Genomic DNA, 19,131 nt, shown 5'->3' with positions numbered 1-19,131 from the left:
TGGCCGGGAGCCTTCCGATTTTCGGGTGCCGCTCCCGGCCCCCCGGAAAGGCAGGCAAGCCTCCCGGAAGCTTGAGACCCTCCCCACCTTCCCCCTGACAATAACGGAAACCCCCGCAGCGGGGGGCCTGGTGACGCGATTCGCGCAGAATCGCGTCTTCGTGGCCCCGCCCCCTGCTTCACAATGCCGAAAATAACAGCATTGTGAAGAGGGGGCGGAGTCACGATGACGCGATCGTGCGTCCCCGCCCCCATCCCCGCCCCCAGTGTGCCACCAAATGGCCGCCCCCACCCCGGCTCCGCCCCCAATGGCCGGCCCCGCCCCCTGCTATTAGCCGACAATCAGCTCCCTCCCGGAAGGCTGGAGCTGATTGTCGGCAAGTATGGTGAGGGATAGTACCATATTGTGGGGGATATTATTATAATGTGCAGGGGTGGGGGTTTAGATGTGTGGGGGTTTAGATGTAATGTACAGGTGTGAGGGATATTACTATATTGTGGGGGATATTATAATGTGCAGGGATGGGGGTATAGATGTAATGTACAGGTGTGAGGGATTGTACTATAGTGTGGAGGATATTATTATAATATGCAGGGATGGGGTTATAGATGTAATGTACAGGTGTGAGGGATTGTACTATAGTGTGGAGGATATTATTATAATATGCAGGGATGGGGTTATAGATGTAATGTACAGGTGGAAGGGATAGTACTATAGTGTGGAGGATATTATAATATGCAGGGATGGGGTTATAGATGTAATGTACAGTTGTGAGGGATAGTACTATAGTGTGGGGGATATTATTATAATGTGCAGGGGTGGGGGTATAGATGTAATGTACAGGTGTGAGGGATAGTACTATAGTGTGGAGGATATTATTATAATATGCAGGGATGGGGTTATAGATGTAATGTACAGTTGTGAGGGATAGTACTATAGTGTGGGGGATATTATTATAATGTGCAGGGGTGGGGGTTTAGATGTGTGGGGGTTTAGATGTAATGTACAGGTGTGAGGGATATTACTATATTGTGGTGGATATTATAATGTGCAGGGATGGGGGTATAGATGTAATGTACAGGTGTGAGGGATTGTACTATAGTGTGGAGGATATTATTATAATATGCAGGGATGGGGTTATAGATGTAATGTACAGGTGGAAGGGATAGTACTATAGTGTGGGGGATATTATTATAATGTGCAGGGATGGGGTTATAGATGTAATGTACAGGTGTGAGGGATAGTACTATAGTGTGGAGGATATTATAATATGCAGGGATGGGGTTATAGATGTAATGTACAGTTGTGAGGGATAGTACTATAGTGTGGGGGATATTATTATAATGTGCAGGGGTGGGGGTATAGATGTAATGTACAGGTGTGAGGGATAGTACTATAGTGTGGAGGATATTATTATAATATGCAGGGATGGGGTTATAGATGTAATGTACAGTTGTGAGGGATAGTACTATAGTGTGGGGGATATTATTATAATGTGCAGGGATGGGGGTATAGATGTAATGTACATGTGTGAGGGATAGTACTATATTGTGGGGGATATTATAATGTACAGGGGTGTGGGTTTAGATGTAATGTACAGGTGTGAGGAATAGTACTATATTGTGGGGGATATTAATATAATGTGCAGGGATGGGGGTATTGCTGTAATGTACAGGTGTGAGGAATAGTACTATATTGTGGGGGATATTAATATAATGTGCAGGGGTGGGAGTATCGGTGTAATGTACAGGTGTGAGGGATATTACTATAGTGTGGGGGATATTATTATAATGTGCAGGGGTGGGGTATAGATGTAATGTACAGGTGTGAGGGATTGTTCTATATTGTGGGGGATATAATTATAATGTACAGGGGTGGGGGCATTGATGTAATGTACAGGTGTGAGGGATAGTACTATAGTGTGGGGGATATTATTATAATGTGCAGGGATGGGGGTATAGGTGTAATGTACAGGTGTGAGGGATATTACTATATTGTGGGGGATATTATTATAATGTGCAGGGATGGGGGTATAGATGTAATGTACAGGTGTGAGGGATAGTACTATAATGTGGGGTATATTACTATAGTGTGCAGGGATGGGGGTATGGATGTAATGTACATGTGTGAGGGATAGTACTATATTGTGGGGGATATTATTATAATGTGCAGGGGTGGGGGTATAGATGTATGTACAGGTGTGAGGGATAGTACTATGGTGTGGGGGATATTATAATGTGCAGGGGTGGGGGTATAGATGTATGTACAGGTGTGAGGGATAGTACTATAGTGTGGAGGATATTATTATAATATGCAGGGATGAGTTATAGATGTAATGTACAGGTGTGAGGGATAGTACTATAGTGTGGGGGATATTATTATAATGTGCAGGGATGGGGTATAGATGTATGTACAGGTGTGAGGGATAATACCATATTGTGGGGGATATTATTATAATGTGCAGGGGTGGGGGTATGGATGATGTACAGGTATGAGGGATAGTACTATATTGTGGGGGATATTACTATAATGTGCAGGGATGGGGGTATAGATGTATGTACAGCTGTGAGGGATATTATTTTAATGTGCAGGGATGGGGGTATAGATGTATATACAGGTGTGAGGGATAGTACTATAGTGTGGGGGATAGTATTATAATTAGCAGGGATGGGGTATAGATGTATGTACCGGTGTGAGGGATAGTTCTATATAGTGTGGGGGATATTATTATAATGTGCAGGGATGGGGCTATAGATGTAATGTACAGGTGTGAGGGATAGTACTATAGTGTGGGGGATATTATTATAATGTGCAAGGATGGGGTGTAGATGTATGTACAGGTGTGAGGGATATTACCATATTGTGGGGGATATTATTATATAATGTGCAGGGGTGGGGGCATTGATGTATGTACAGGTGTGAGGGATAGTACCATATTGTGGGGGATATTATTATATAATGTGCAGGGGTGGGGGCATTGATGTAATGTACAGGTGTCAGGGATAGTACTATAGTGTGGGGGATATTATTATAATGTGCAGGGATGGGGGTATAGGTGTAATGTACAGGTGTGAGGGATAGTACTATATTGTGGGGGATATTTTTATAATGTGCAGGGATGGGGGTATAGATGTAATGTACAGGTGTGAGGGATAGTACTATAATGTGGGGTATATTACTATAATGTGCAGGGAGAGGGGTATGGATGTAATGTACAGGTGTGAGGGATAGTACTATATTGTGGGGGATATTACTATAATGTGCAGGGGTGGGGGTATAGATGTATGTACAGGTGTGAGGGATAGTACTATAGTGTGGCGGATAGTATTATAATTAGCAGGGATGGGCTATAGATGTATGTTCCGGTGTGAGGGATAGTACTATAGTGTGGAGGATATTATTATAATATGCAGGGATGGGGTTATAGATGTAATGTACAGGTGGAAGGGATAGTACTATAGTGTGGGGGATATTATAATGTGCAGGGGTGGGGGTTTAGATGTAATGTACAGGTGTGAGGGATAGTACTATAGTGTGGAGGATATTATTATAATGTGCAGGGGTGGGGGTATAGATGTAATGTACAGGTATGAGGGATATTACTATAGTGTGGGGGATATTATTATAATGTGCAGGGATGGGGTTATAGATGTAATGTACAGTTGTGAGGGATAGTACTATAGTGTGGGGGATATTATTATAATGTGCAGGGATGGGGGTATAGATGTAATGTACATGTGTGAGGGATAGTACTATATTGTGGGGGATATTATTATGTACAGGGGTGTGGGTTTAGATGTAATGTACAGGTGTGAGGAATAGTACTATATTGTGGGGGATATTAATATAATGTGCAGGGATGGGGGTATTGCTGTAATGTACAGGTGTGAGGAATAGTACTATATTGTGGGGGATATTAATATAATGTACAGGGTTGGGGGTATAGATGTATGTACAGGTGTGAGGGATAGTACCATATTGTGGGGGATATTATTATAATGTGCAGGGGTGGGGGTATAGGTGTAATGTACAGGTGTGAGGGATTGTTCTATATTGTGGGGGATATAATTATAATGTGCAGGGGTGGGGGTATAGATGTAATGTACAGGTGTGAGGGATTGTTCTATATTGTGGGGGATATAATTATAATGTGCAGGGGTGGGGGTATAGATGTATGTACAGGTGTGAGGGATATTACTATATTGTGGGGGATATTATTATATAATGTGCAGGGGTGGGGGCATTGATGTAATGTACAGGTGTGAGGGATAGTACTATAGTGTGGGGGATATTATTATAATGTGCAGGTATGGGGGTATAGGTGTAATGTACAGGTGTGAGGGATATTACTATATTGTGGGGGATATTATTATAATGTGCAGGGATGGGGGTATAGATGTAATGTACAGGTGTGAGGGATAGTACTATAATGTGGGGTATATTACTATAATGTGCAGGGATGGGGGTATGGATGTAATGTACAGGTGTGAGGGATAGTACTATATTGTGGGGGATATTACTATAATGTGCAGGGATGGGGGTATAGATGTATGTACAGGTGTGAGGGATAGTACTATAGTGTGGGGGATATTATAATGTGCAGGGGTGGGGGTATAGATGTATGTACAGGTGTGAGGGATAGTACTATAGTGTGGGGGATATTATTATAATGTGCAGGGATTGGGGTATGGATGATGTACAGGTATGAGGGATAGTACTATATTGTGGGGGATATTACAATAATGTGCAGGGATGGGGGAATAGATGTATATACAGGTGTGGGGGATATTATTATAATGTGCAGGGGTGGGGGTATAGATGTATGTACAGGTGTGAGTGATAGTACTATATTGTGGGGGATATTATTATAATGTGCAGGGATGGGGGTATAGATGTAATGTACATGTGTGAGGGATAGTACTATATTGTGGGGGATATTATAATGTACAGGGGTGTGGGTTTAGATGTAATGTACAGGTGTGAGGTATAGTACTATATTGTGGGGGATACTATAATGTACAGGGGTGTGGGTATTGATGTAATGTACAGGTGTGAGGGATAGTACTATAATGTGGGGTATATTACTATAATTAGCAGGGATGGGGGTATAGATGTATGTACAGGTGTGAGGAATAGTACTATATTGTGGGGGATATCAATATAATGTGCAGGGATGGGGGTATTGCTGTAATGTACAGGTGTGAGGAATAGTACTATATTGTGGGGGATATTAATATAATGTGCAGGGGTGGGGGTATAGATGTATGTACAGGTGTGAGGGATAGTACCATATTGTGGGGGATATTATTATAATGTGTAGGGGTGGGGGTATAGGTGTAATGTACAGGTGTGAGGTATATTACTATAGTGTGGGGGATATTATTATAATGTGCAGGGGTGGGGGTATATGTGTAATGTACAGGTGTGAGGGATATTACTATATTGTGGGGGATATTATTATAATGTGCAGGGATGGGGGTATAGATGTAATGTACAGGTGTGAAGGATAGTACTATAATGTGGGGTATATTACTATAATGTGCAGGGATGGGGGTATGGATGTAATGTACAGGTGTGAGGGATAGTACTATATTGTGGGGGATATTACTATAATGTGCAGGGATGGGGGTATAGATGTATGTACAGGTGTGAGGGATAGTACTATAGTGTGGGGATATTATAATGTGCAGGGGTGAGGGTATAGATGTATGTACAGGTGTGAGGGATAGTACTATAGTGTGGAGGATATTATTATAATATGCAGGGGTGGGTTATAGATGTAATGTACAGGTGTGAAGGATAGTACTATAATGTGGGGTATATTACTATAATGTGCAGGGATGGGGGTATAGATGTAATGTACAGGTGTGAAGGATAGTACTATAATGTGGGGTATATTACTATAATGTGCAGGGATGGGGGTATGGATGTAATGTACAGGTGTGAGGGATAGTACTATATTGTGGGGGATATTACTATAATGTGCAGGGATGGGGGTATAGATGTATGTACAGGTGTGAGGGATAGTACTATAGTGTGGGGATATTATAATGTGCAGGGGTGGGGGTATAGATGTATGTACAGGTGTGAGGGATAGTACTATAGTGTGGAGGATATTATTATAATATGCAGGGGTGGGTATAGATGTAATGTACAGGTGTGAGGGATAGTACTATAGTGTGGGGGATATTATTATAATGTGCAGGGATGGGGTATAGATGTATGTACAGGTGTGAGGGATAATACCATATTGTAGGGGATATTATTATAATGTGCAGGGGTGGGGGTATGGATGATGTACAGGTATGAGGGATAGTACTATATTGTGGGGGATATTACTATAATGTGCAGGGATGGGGGTATAGATGTATGTACAGGTGTGGGGGATATTATTATAATGTGCAGGGGTGGGGGTATAGATGTATGTACAGGTGTGAGTGATAGTACTATATTGTGGGGGATATTATTATAATGTGCAGCGATGGGGGTATTGCTGTAATGTACAGGTGTGAGGGATATTACTAAATTGTGGGGGATATTAATATAATGTGCAGGGATGGGGGTATTGCTGTAATGTACAGGTGTGAGGGATAGTACTATATTGTGGGGGATTATTATAATGTGCAGGGATGGTGGTATAGGTGTAATGTACAGGTGTGAGGGATATTACTAAATTGTGGGGGATATTAATATAATGTGCAGGGATGGGGGTATTGCTGTAATGTACAGGTGTGAGGGATAGTACTATATTGTGGGGGATTATTATAATGTGCAGGGATGGGGGTATAGGTGTAATGTACAGGTGTGAGGAATAGTACTATATTGTGGGGGATATTACTATAATGTGCAGGGGTGGGGGTATTGCTGTAATGTACAGGTGTGAGGGATAGTACTATATTGTGATGGACATTAATATAATGTGCAGGGATGGGGGTGTTGCTGTAATGTACAAGTGTGAGGGATATTACTAAATTTTGGGGGATATTAATATAATGTGCAGGATTGGGGGTATTGCTGTAAGTACAGGTGTGAAGGATAGTAGTAAAGTGCATCCAGAAAGTATTCACAACGCTTCACTTTCTCCACATTTTGTTATGTTACAGCCTTATTCCAACATGGAATAAGTTCATTTTTGTCCTCAAACTTCTACACACAATACCTCATAATGACAACGTGTTAAAAGTTTTTTTGAGATTTTTGCAAATTTAATTAAGAAAAAAACACTAAGAAATCACATGTACATAAGTATTCGCAGCCTTTGCCATGAATCTCAAAACTGAGTTCAGGTGCATCCTGTTTCCACTGACTATCTTTGAGATGTTCCTACAGCATAATTGGAGTCCACCTGTGGTAAAATCAGTTGATTGGATATGATTTTGAATGGCATACACCTGTCTATATAAGGTCCCACACTTGACAGTGCATGCCAGAGCACAAACCAAGCATGAAGTGCAAGGACTTGTCTGTAGACCTCTGAGACAGGATTGTCTCGAGGCACAAATCCAGGGAAGGGTAGAGAAAAATGTCTGCTGCTTTGAAGGTCCCAATGAGCACAATGGCCTCCATCATCCGTAAATGGAAGAAGTTCGGAACCACCAGGACTCTTCCTAGAGTCATCTAAACTGAGCAGTAGGTGGAGAAGGGCCCTAGTCAGGGAGGTGACCAAGAACCCGATGGTCACTCTGTCAGAGCTACAGCATTCCTCTGTGGAGAGAGGAGAACCTTCCAGAAGGACAACCATCTCTGCAGCAATCCACCAATCGGGCCTGTATGGTAGAGTGGCCAGACGGAAGCCACTCCTTAGTAAAAAGCACACGAGAGCACCGCCAGGAGTGTTTTTAAATACACCTGAAGGACTTTCGGACCATGAGAGACATGAGATGAGATTGAACACTTTGGCGTGAATGCCAGGCGTTATGTTTGGAGGAAACCAGGTACCGCTCATCACCAGGCCAATACCATCCCTAGAGTGAAGCATGGTGGTGGCAGCATCGTGCTGTGAGGATGTTTTTCAGCTGCAGGAATTGGGAGACTAGTCAGGATAGAGGTTCATTTTTGGGGGATATTATCATAATGTGCAGGGGTGGGGGTATTGCTGTAATGTACAGGTACTAGGGATAGTACAATATCGTGGGGATATTATTATAATGTACTGGGGTGGGGTATTGCTATAATTACTTTTGTAATAATGTAATTTTTTTAATTAATTAAAAAAAAGGAATTAAGTTGAATAGTTTTAGTCTTTAGTTGTTTAATGAACAAAAGGAGAAAATAATCTGCTGCCCCGGCACACTGGCATCATTGTGCCAATCATAGGGTCTGTGATGCCGCATAATGGCGGACAGGGGTCGCTGCATTATATAGGGATTATGGTATATGTTTGGGCTAATAAATTCTGGACACTTTACAACACAATGAGGATGCTTTTCATAGGAAACAGGGGCGATCATGCCCTATATTGGGGTATTATATTGAGCAATGGGGTTACTCCAGTGGTTACGTTTTTTTCTCCATTGAATTTATTTTATTTATTTATTAACAGTTTCTTATATGGCGCAGCATATTCCGTTGTGCTTTACAATTGGAACATTAACAGAACAAAACTGGGTAATAACAAACAGATATATAGGTAGGAAGGCCCTGCTCGCAAGCTTACAATCTATAGGGAAATAGGCATTGAAACACAAGGATAGGTGCTAAATATTGCATTTTGGTCCAGCCAGAATGCAGAGTTTCTTGGTGGGCTGCATGATCCAGTCACACAGGAATATCGACCAAATGTCATGAGGATGTGAGAGAAAGACAATGTGTGAGATTGTGTGTGGACTGTAAAAGGGGATGTAATTAGATATGGAAGCTATGAAGGTTATGTGGTAGGTTCTGGAATCTGATAAGCTTGCCTGAAGAGGTGATTTTTCAGGGAACGCTTGAAGGATTGGAGACTAGAAGAAAGTCTTATTGTGCGAGGTAGGTCATTCCATAGAGTGGGTGCAGCGCGAAGAAAGTCCTGTAACCGTGAATGGAAGCAAGTAATGCATGGGGATGAGAGACGCAGATCTTGTGCTGAGCGGAGAGGTCGGGTTGGGAGATATTTTGAGATGAGTGAAGAGATGTATGTTGGTGTGGTTTGGTTAATAGCCTTATGTGTAAGTGAAAGTATTTTGTATTGAATACGGTAGAAAACCGGCAACCAATGGAGGGACTGACAGAGCGGGGCAGCAGAAGAAGAACGTTTCGCAAGGAAGATAAGCCTCGCAGCTGCATTCATAATGGATTGTAATGGTGATAGCCTGTTTTTGGGAAGACCAGTAAGGAGGCTATTGCAATAGTCAATGCGGGAAATAATAAGTTCATGGATTAGAGTTTTTGCAGTGTCTTGTGTGAGATATGGTCGAATTTTGGATATGTTTTTTAAATGTATGTAACATGATTTTGAGACAGATTGAATATGAGGAACAAAGGACAGTTCAGAGTCAAGGATGACACCAAGGCAGCGAGCTTGTGGGGCAGGGTGGATGGTCGAGGTATCAACAGTGATAGAGAGATCAGGTTGGTAAATGTTATTGGCCGGTGGAAATATAATTAATTCTGTTTTAGAAATATTAAGTTTCAGGTGGTGAGATGACATCTAAGATGAAATGGCAGAAAGACATTCAGTGACACGGACCAGCACAGATGGTGATAAATCTGGGGAGGATAGGTAGATATGAGTATCATCCGCATACAGATGGTACTGAAATCCAAAAGAGCGGATTAGTTTGCCAAGAGAGGTGGTATAGCTTGAGAATAACAGGGGACCTAAGACAGAGCCTTGCGGTACTCCAACTGATAGAGGTAGCGAAGAGGAGGCAGAATCAGAAAAACGAACAGTAAAAGAGCGATCAGATAGGTAGGATGAGAACCAAGAAAGAGCCGTGTCCTTAAGACCTAGGGATTGCAGTGTTTGTATGAGAAGAGAGTGGTCAACAGTGTCAAAATCAGCAGAGAGATCTAGAAGAATTAGGAGTGAGTATTGGCCTTTAGCCTTGGCAGTGACAAGATCATTTACTACCTTAGTCAGTGCTGTCTCTGTGGAGTGTTGGGACCGAAAGCCGGACTGAAGTGGGTCTAATAAGTTGTGTGAGTTAAGAAAGTGTGTGAGGCGGGTGTAGACAAGTCTCTCAAGTAGCTTGGAGGGGCATGGGAGCTGGGAGATAGGACGGTAATTTGAGAGAGTATTAGGGTCAGAATAAAAGTTGTTAAATAAAGACCGGTTCTTGGGACCCTTTTGTCCACAGCCAATTAATTACTGTGTTGAGAAATATTCTTTCTGAGAGCTGCCATGTACTACATGCTGTACACAGTGAAGATGGTAGCCTCTGCGTACAGGATTGGACAACTACTTGTGAAGCCACGATGGTACTATGGAGGGGTGGACATATCAGAGCTTAGTGTAGGCAGTTGGGGTCTGCAGTGGATCAGTATCATCTGATGTCATATAGGGGGTCTCCAGGTGAGATTGTAGGTAGCCACATTCACCTATAGCTCCAGCCACCGGGTGTCATCAGCTATCGGCATCGTCCATCTACATTTCCAATCAGTAAGGTTCATCGACTGCTGGCTCTTTACAAACAGGCTGGGACAAATAGCCAGTAGGATAAGAAAGATGTAAAGTCTTAATAGAGAAATATTGGGTAGGAATCCAATATTTCAGGAGTAGAAAATTATAAAACACCCTCCAGCCTCTCGCACCTGTAATGCCAGGAGGACGGCCATGGAAGAGGATGTGGGTGTGACTTTCTGACAATTCACACCATCAAGTGGGTGGAGCAAACGTGTAACATAGCGCTAATTTAATGGTGTCATCACACCTCTGCCCTATCAGTATTTGCTGAGGTGCTTAGGGTTAAAAGGTCAGAATGACATCACGTCCCTGCCCAGCTTTTAGGCAGGTAATCATACCTAGTCTCTCGGGAGTCTGAGAGGTCTCCTCCTAATTCGCGTGTCTACCAGGTCTTTCCATGGTACTAGGGAACCAGGACAATATTAGGACAGAGATTGTCCCCCCCCCCCCTACACGTGAAGTCATAACATCACATGCGCTGCAGAAAGGCGAACGGAAGCAGGAAGCCGGCCAGCACCTCTCAAATGCATCACAAACCTTGCGCCCTCTGCAGCGGCACCGACAAAATCGCTTTCAATATTGTCCTCTATGCAACTATTCAGTGGAGATTTCAAAATAAAAGGGTGAGGTGGAAGCATCATGAAATATAGATTAACTGTAATTGGTGGGAAATATAAGTCAGCAGAAGCCAGAGGGTAAATGGATTTAGTAGACCAGTCTGGCGTGGATAAGGGCCTGCTGAGAGACACCATTCCCCTATTACTGGAATACATATTATGCTTCCGTCATCTTCCTAAAGTTGGGCTCACACAATGGAAGGCCATCCACTGCTCCTAATTTACTGTATAAAAATAGCTCGTGCTGCAACGGGCTCGGCATCAGTTCAGAGACGTGACTGTGAGAAGGCTAATGATGTCGACTTTCCTAGTCTTGCCGATATTTTTATCCATTATGTAGGGATGAGTCAGTGGATTTCACACCCACATCCTGGCACATGTTTGTGTCACCAGCGACAGCTCTGCCCCATTAAAAGGCTTATGATGCACAGCAAACTTAACGGTACAAAACAAACAAGTCAGGATAGAGATGAGCGAGGTTTATGCAGTAAGCATAGGATAGATAATCCCAATATCCATGTGGGGTTCAATTATATTGTGTGTGCAATACTGTAAGTTGGGATGAACTGCACACAACCTAGAAGAGCTAAGGAAAACGTATCCAATGTTGCCTGATTTTGTGGTGCGCATGATATAATCACAGTACGTAATGTGCCACGGGGCAGGTGCAATCTCAGATGTTGCGCCTGGAGGTGCGTCTTCGTATGCACAGCAGCGGATCAGAGCCGCAGAAGGTGGGGGCATCCCCGTAGGGAGCCCATCAACCGCGGCATTTGAATAAAGACTCAACTGTGCCCACCTCTAAATCAGACCCAATATTTATATAAAGGTACTAAAAGTTAACTAGTCATTGCCATGACATTTTTAGTAAAAACAATTGTAGTGCAGGTGTGTTTGGGTGCAAGTCATACCTTGCTTACTCTCCCGGAATTTGCGGAAGACTCCAAAATTTGGGGGGTGGGGTTCTCCCACCTCTCTAGCGAGTAGACAACCCTCGAGCGTCTCCAGTGAAGCAAACGGGGGATGTGATGAGGTAACTGCAGCCAGGGGCGCCGAGAGGGGGGGGGAGCGGGTACAGATTACCCGGGCCTGGGCTTCCTGAGGGGCCCGGGTCCGACGCCGCCCCCCCTCCCTCGCAGCAGCCACAGCAGTCTCCTATGCCTGTGCGGGGGAGCGATCACACTGATCGCGCCCCCCCTGGCTTTGCGCCGGGCTGAGGGGGCTCAGAGCGCCCCCCTCCCCGGCGCAAGCGGTGCTGCAAATCTTTTTTATTTATTTTTTTTCGGCAAGGGGACGTGGCCACGCCTCCCGAGATTAGGCCACGCCCCCTATTACCGTGGCCCGCCTTGGCTCTTGGCGGCCCTGACTGCAGCTGTAAGTCACTGGGGAGGGGGCTATAATGACGCAATTCATAGCACCACTACCCCTCCCTCCCAACCTGTATCACCCCCGATGGTTAGCGCACATCTCCGATGTTTGGAGGACTGCGCATGCGCAGAAGGTGTACTGCACACGTTCAGTACACCTGCGCCATTTGGGAGGTGAAGCAAGGGGCATTCGCTGGCAGCGTTTCCGGAAATGGGGGCGTGTCGCCCCTGTTTTCCAGGAGGGACGAGGCCAGGGTCTGCGTGGGTGCATGCAGACTTACAGGCCTCGCAAGCCGCCAGGACCCGGCCAGGCTGCGGGAAGCTTTAGCTACCGCAGCCTGGCCAATGGAACATCAATAACAATTGTGATTGTTTCGATGGGAAATGATGGTGACCCCAGGCTGCGACCTGGGTCGCTGCGCTGTGAACATGCAAATGCAGCAAGGAAGTGTGTGACACCTTCTTCTGCATTTGCATTCTAAATGAACGGAATTGCAGAGACGCTTGTGTGCGCTTGTGCGCGTCTGTGCAATTCCATCATTCTCTGAATTAGGCCCTTGGTTAGTGAAGCCAATGGATGACCACACACCTTGGCAGATTGTGGTCATTGGCCAACTGGACTTGCAACTAGTCAACACCAATCGGGACTGCCCGTAAAAGCAGTGATACATAGCCAATTGTTCTAGAACTACCACCATGGCCACCCAAAATTGTGCTTTTATGGGAAGTTCCACTATTTAGAATGTCAAAAAAATTTGTAAAAAAACAAAAGAATTACAACAGGGATGGCACAATGAATGAAAACATTCAAATTGTCGAGTCAACCTTTTAAAAAGCAGTTGTCCATTACTGCCCATACCTTTGTTCCTCTCTCCTGTTTGTCCAATAGCTTTGCACATTCCAAGCAGACTAATACACTATATTGTATTGCACAAAGTATGAATATACTAAATAAAATCAACTGCTGATAAAAAATGATATCATCACATTGGCATGTAATGCCATTTGCTCTGAACTCTGACACCTCCCACCTGTATTAGTGATGTCACTTTCAGAGAGTTCTGACATAGCACACATAGGGCCTGATTCAGAGCCACTCGCTCGCAAGCGGCCCGATGTTCTGCATATGCGCATGCTTCGTTGTGCGCAAACTATACACTGCATTCGCAGCCCTCTTGCTCGCTCAGCAAAGGCATCCCAGGGTAATGAGTGACAGGAGAGGCCATTTGTGGGTGGTAACAGGGGCAGGACACTAATACGGAGGGTTGGAGATGCAAACACAGGCGTGCCTGGGTGTTTCAACCTCGTTTTCAGAGGCGTGCATAATTAACAGACAGCGTCATAGTACACGTCACTTGCCATTTTTTTAACCTGATTTCCTCACAATGCTTGCGGTAGGGTAAAGCTCCCGCAAGCACTGCGTTAGTATACGATGGTTCTCGATGTACCAATGTTTTAATACAATTCCAGGAGATTATGTGTGCTGGTGAGCGGCTCTGGTTTTGCGGTTGGGCGTACACTCACACAAATTGACCACTCGCTAGGACATGGTGGGCGTGCTTATGCCTCGGCAGGGGATCGCTTCACGTGGTATTACTTTGAAAATTTTGCATACGCATCTAATGAGCGTACGCAGATAGCGAGCGGGTCTGAATCAGGCCCATAGCACACATAGGACCTCATTCAGAGCCGCTCGCAAAATGCGAGCGCTCGCTCTGAATGAGGGCGGCCGATTCACATTTAAAATTCGGCCTCCTGGCCGCTCGCTAAGCTGTGGGTGACTACCCACAGCTTTAGCGAGTGACCAGGTTGATGGTCGCGATGGTCGAGACCATCACGACCATCGGGGCTTGCGACGAGACCCTTGTGGTAGGGTCTCGTCTGCCGCAAGCCCCATTGAGCTTTCGGCTCTAATAGAGCCGGAAGCTCACCACTGACATCACGAATGATGTCAGTGGGGCCGCTCCCAAACGGAAGGCGTTCCTTCGGGAATGCCTCAGGTTGGCCAGCCACCCCGCCTACAAAACGTTGCGAGCTGTCGATCACCATCGACAGCCGCACCTTTTGTAGTGAGCCCCGGAGCGAGAGAATTTCTCTCTCGCTCTGGGGCTTGCGCACGTGCAGTGCGGCCGCTGCGCGTGCGCATGGCCTCAACATCGACCCGCTTGTGAGCGGGTCCGAATGAGACCCATAGTCTTCCAGCACTTTTGTTATTTTCCATACTTATCGCATAGCACCTCATGAGGACAATACAGACACTCCTGGTAATCACCCAATAACAACAGAATGCTAGTATCCACAGAAAAAAAAATATAATAGTATAGAAGAAAGGAAAAAAAGGCGCTCAGGCCACATAAGAAAGAAAATTGTGGCATATGTTGCGCCACAAATATAATCTAAATGCGATTAGAACTTTATATCTCCCCTTAGTTTAAATCCTGATTTTCAGGAAGGACAAGCCAGCTACCCCTATAATGTGTGGAGAATAGGCGGGGTGACCAATTTCGGCTTTCTTGTTGACGCAGAGCGCCATCGACCTCTCACGTTCCAGGAAGCATCTGATAAATATCCAGTCTTAGTGGGACACCCAATGGCATTTCTTTTACCAGTTTAGTTATCAGATGTTTTTCTCCGGTGATTGGGATAATTCATATAGATAAACTGCTGCAGGAACAACCTTTGGGTGGAGGGGCTATCTCGTTAGCTTAGCAGAGGCTTCAGACTCCAATAGATCACTCCAATATTTCAAGGAGGCATTAAGGGTTGGTCATCCCAAATTCATGGTCTACAAATAGAAGCCCACTGTAGATCATTTTCTTCTGTATTGTACACAGAGATGTTCCTCAATATCCTCCACAAAACTTAGGCCCTCATTCAGAGCCGGACGCAATTAGCGCTCGCTCGTCCTGAAAAAAGGGGTGGCTATTCAAATGAACCGTTCGCTGTTTGCGGTCTGTTCACGCCTCTATGTCTGAACAAGCGAACAAAACTTGCGGTCGTTTTTTGGGAAACTACACCCCCTGGCCGCTCGCATCCTACATCATGTCCGCTATTTATTAGATTAATCGAGCACATCGACCAGGGTATGAGCTGCTCGCTATTCTTGTGGTCGGTTTTTGCTACCACAATTTTGCGAGCAGTTCTGGCTATAAAATAACCCAGTGACGTGGTTAATGACGCTGCTGTTTTAATTATGCACACCCATAAAACGCCCGTTTTGACCTTTAAGCACGCCTGCGTTCTGATTTCCACTCCCCGTTTTCAAGCACCTTCCCCTGTTACCACCCACATACGCCTCCTCGTGTCACTCAAATTAGCAGGCATTCGCTATTTTGCGAGCACATGAATTTTGACCGCACTGACTGGTTCGCGCATGCGTATAATGATCCGTACGCCTGCGCAGTTGGCCAAACATCGCTCGGAGCAAACGAGCTGACGCTTACGAGTGGCTCTGAATCAGGCCCTTAGCTCTCACCTAACAGACGGTTTCAGATCGGTCTCTCCATGTCGCATATGTGCTTTAAATGCGGAGCCCCTCAGGCAGATCTGATTCCCTGTCTTTGGACCATACTTACCGACTTTTCATTCATCTTTTCCGGGAGCAGCCTGGTCATCTCTGCTTCGGGGGGCAGGGCCAGACTTCAGCTGTCATTAGGCAATTCGCGTCGTTTAGCTCCCCCCCTGCATACGGACCCTCAAATTTGTCCTAAAATCTCCCCATCCTGCCCACTTCACTAGGAGGTAGGTGGGATGTGGGAGATATGCCTACTCTTTCGGGGGTGTGGGGGGTTACCCGAATATTTGGGAGCCTCCCACGACTCCCGGGAGAGTAGGCATGTATGCCTTGGACCTGTCCCATAATACGCCAGTTCTGGGTCCGTGTTCATATAGTGTTCACTCTAGCTCCGGCGACAGGCAGGGCGCCGGAGCTAGAGAGGGCACTTCCGTGCGCACGCAAGCCCGAAAAGGGGGCATGGCCATTGAAAAGGGGGCGTGTCTATAAGACGCGTCCCCTTTTTGTCACTCTTGGGGGCGTGCCCGGCACTTACGGACACGCCGGGCAGCCCCCAAGTGCTGCCGACAGGGAGAATAGATGCCGGGCGCATGCGCCCAGCGTCTATTCTCCAGCGGTGACCAGGTCACCGCACATTTCCCCACCCGCGGGACACTGCGACCCGTGGGTGAAGACGGCACTCACAGGCTGTTAGGGCAGGGCGCTTTTTGCCCTCCTTCTGGAGGGCAGGGCACCGCGCCCCGCTAAAACAGCCTAGCAGGAACGTTATTCATACATACTCAGTGGAACACCTAATACTTACCCTTATCACCGGAATGGACTCATTTTGGAATCATCTCCCAGGACATATGAGTAACTAGAGGGTGTCAGAAATTATTATTATCACTAGCAGTAAGCGCAGCGGCAAGAAAAGCCATATTACATACCTGGATACATCCTGAGCCCCCCTCTTTCGGCCTATTTAAGGCCAAGCTCTATTATCTTTTTAGGATGGAGTAGGTGGGAACTACATTAGAGAGGGAAACAAAAGTCGAACAGTATGGGAGAAGCTTATAGCGACACTTTCTGCAGCTGTTCTATCCCAAATTCATAGCTCTATTTCAAATACCACCTGGTATATGCTTTTCATGGTGGTCAATGACCCTGCAATAGCTGTGTAATTTTACATTACAAAAAAATACATTTATTACAGAAATGGGGGATTGCTTTGGATCGGGGGATTGAGGCGAGCAAGCAGATTTCTCTTATAATGATAAACTTCACTAGTGTAATGTATTGACTTGTTGTATACAATAATACTTTGTTCTATTCTCAAAATCAAGAAATGTATCCGTTGATGGTTATTGTACGCATTATTTTTATGATATTTTCATGTAACACTCATTGATTTAATAAAAATATAAAAAAAAATAATAAATAAAAAATGCAAGGACATCCCAGAAAGTACAATAGAGAAGAAGAAAAGAAAAAAACTGAATGTTAAGGATAATCGAGCACTGATAAAAATTGTCATCATGTTGGTGTGCACCCGTGTACCTCGGTGCTAAAGAGCCCAGCGCATTCTTACCAGTGAGTCTTAATAATAAAAATAATCATTTTAAAAAATGTACACGCTACCTGATCCACCCCCAAATACAAAAATTATGATTTCAGCCCTCTATAAAGTTTAAAAACACCATTACCGGTACGTGAGCAAGTGCGTTAGGTCCGTCATGCACACGTGCAACGACTAACGCAGTGATGTGTGCAGCCCATACCTCAACCAGTGTCTGGTCCGCGCCACAACATCTGGGAGAACTAAAGGTTGGTGCGTGAAGGAGAAAGAAAGAATGGAAGGAAGAGGAAGAATGAAAGAAAAAGGAAGAAGAAGAATGAAAGGAAGAGGAAGAATGAAAGAAAAAGGAAGAATGAATGAAAGGAAGAGGAAGAATGAATGAGGAGGAGAAGCTGAGTGCCAGAGAAAGAGAAACAGATAGAGGAGGGAGGAGAGAGATGGAGTAAGAGGGGGAGAGAGAGGAGAAAAAGAGGGGGGCACCCATGTACCTCGGTGCTAAAGAGCCCAGCGCATTCTTACCGGTGAGTCTTAATAATAATAATCATTTAAAAAAATGTACACGCTACCTGATCCACCCCCCGAAAGGAAGATGAAGAATGAAAGAAAAAGGAAGAGGAAGAATGAAAGAAAGAGTAAGAATTAAAGAAAAAGGAAGAGGAAGAATGAAAAGAAGAGGAAGAATGAAAGAAAAAGGAAGAGGAAGAATGAAAGGAAGAGGAAGAATGAATGAAAGAAAGGAAGAGGAAGAATGAAAGAAAGAGTAAGAATGAAAGAAAAAGGAAGAGGAAGAATGAAAGGAAGAGGAAGAATGAAAGAAAAAGGAAGAATGAATGAAAGAAAGGAAGAGGAAGAATGAAAGGAAGAGGACGAATGAATGAAAGAAAGGAAGAGGAAGAATGAATGAAAGAAAGGAAGAGGAAGAATGAAAGAAAGAGTAAGAATGAAAGAAAAAGGAAGAGGAAGAATGAAAGAAAGGAAGAGGAAGAATGAAAGGAAGAATGAATGAAAGAAAGGAAGAGGAAGAATGAAAGGAAGAGGACGAATTAAAGAAAAAGGAAGAATGAATGAAAGAAAGGAAGAGGAAGAATGAAAGAAAAAGGAAGAATGAATGAAAGAAAGGAAGAGGAAGAATGAAAGGAAGAGGACGAATGAAAGAAAAAGGAAGAATGAATGAAAGAAAGAGGAAGAATGAATGAGGAGGAGAAGCTGAGTGCCAGAGAAAGAGAAACAGACAGAGGAGGGAGGAGAGAGATGGAGTAAGAGGGGGAGAGAGAGGAGAAAAAGAGGGGGGCATGCTGAAGAGTGAGAGGAGGACAGAGAGATAGTAGAGGGACAGAAAAGGGGGAATAGAAAAAGAGAAAAGGAGAAGAGAAAAAGGAGGAAGGGAGTCAGAAGGAGGAAGAGAAATAGATAGAAGAGGGAGCAGAGAGATGAGGAGAAGGGGAGAGAGAGAGGAGAAAAAGAGGGAGAGAGGA

This window comes from Taudactylus pleione, unplaced genomic scaffold (assembly GCF_031769625.1).
Source record: "Taudactylus pleione unplaced genomic scaffold, aTauple2 ptg000434l, whole genome shotgun sequence".
Lineage (NCBI taxonomy): Eukaryota > Metazoa > Chordata > Amphibia > Anura > Myobatrachidae > Taudactylus > Taudactylus pleione.
The sequence above is the reverse complement of the archived record's forward strand: the minus strand, read 5'-3'. Positions refer to the sequence as shown.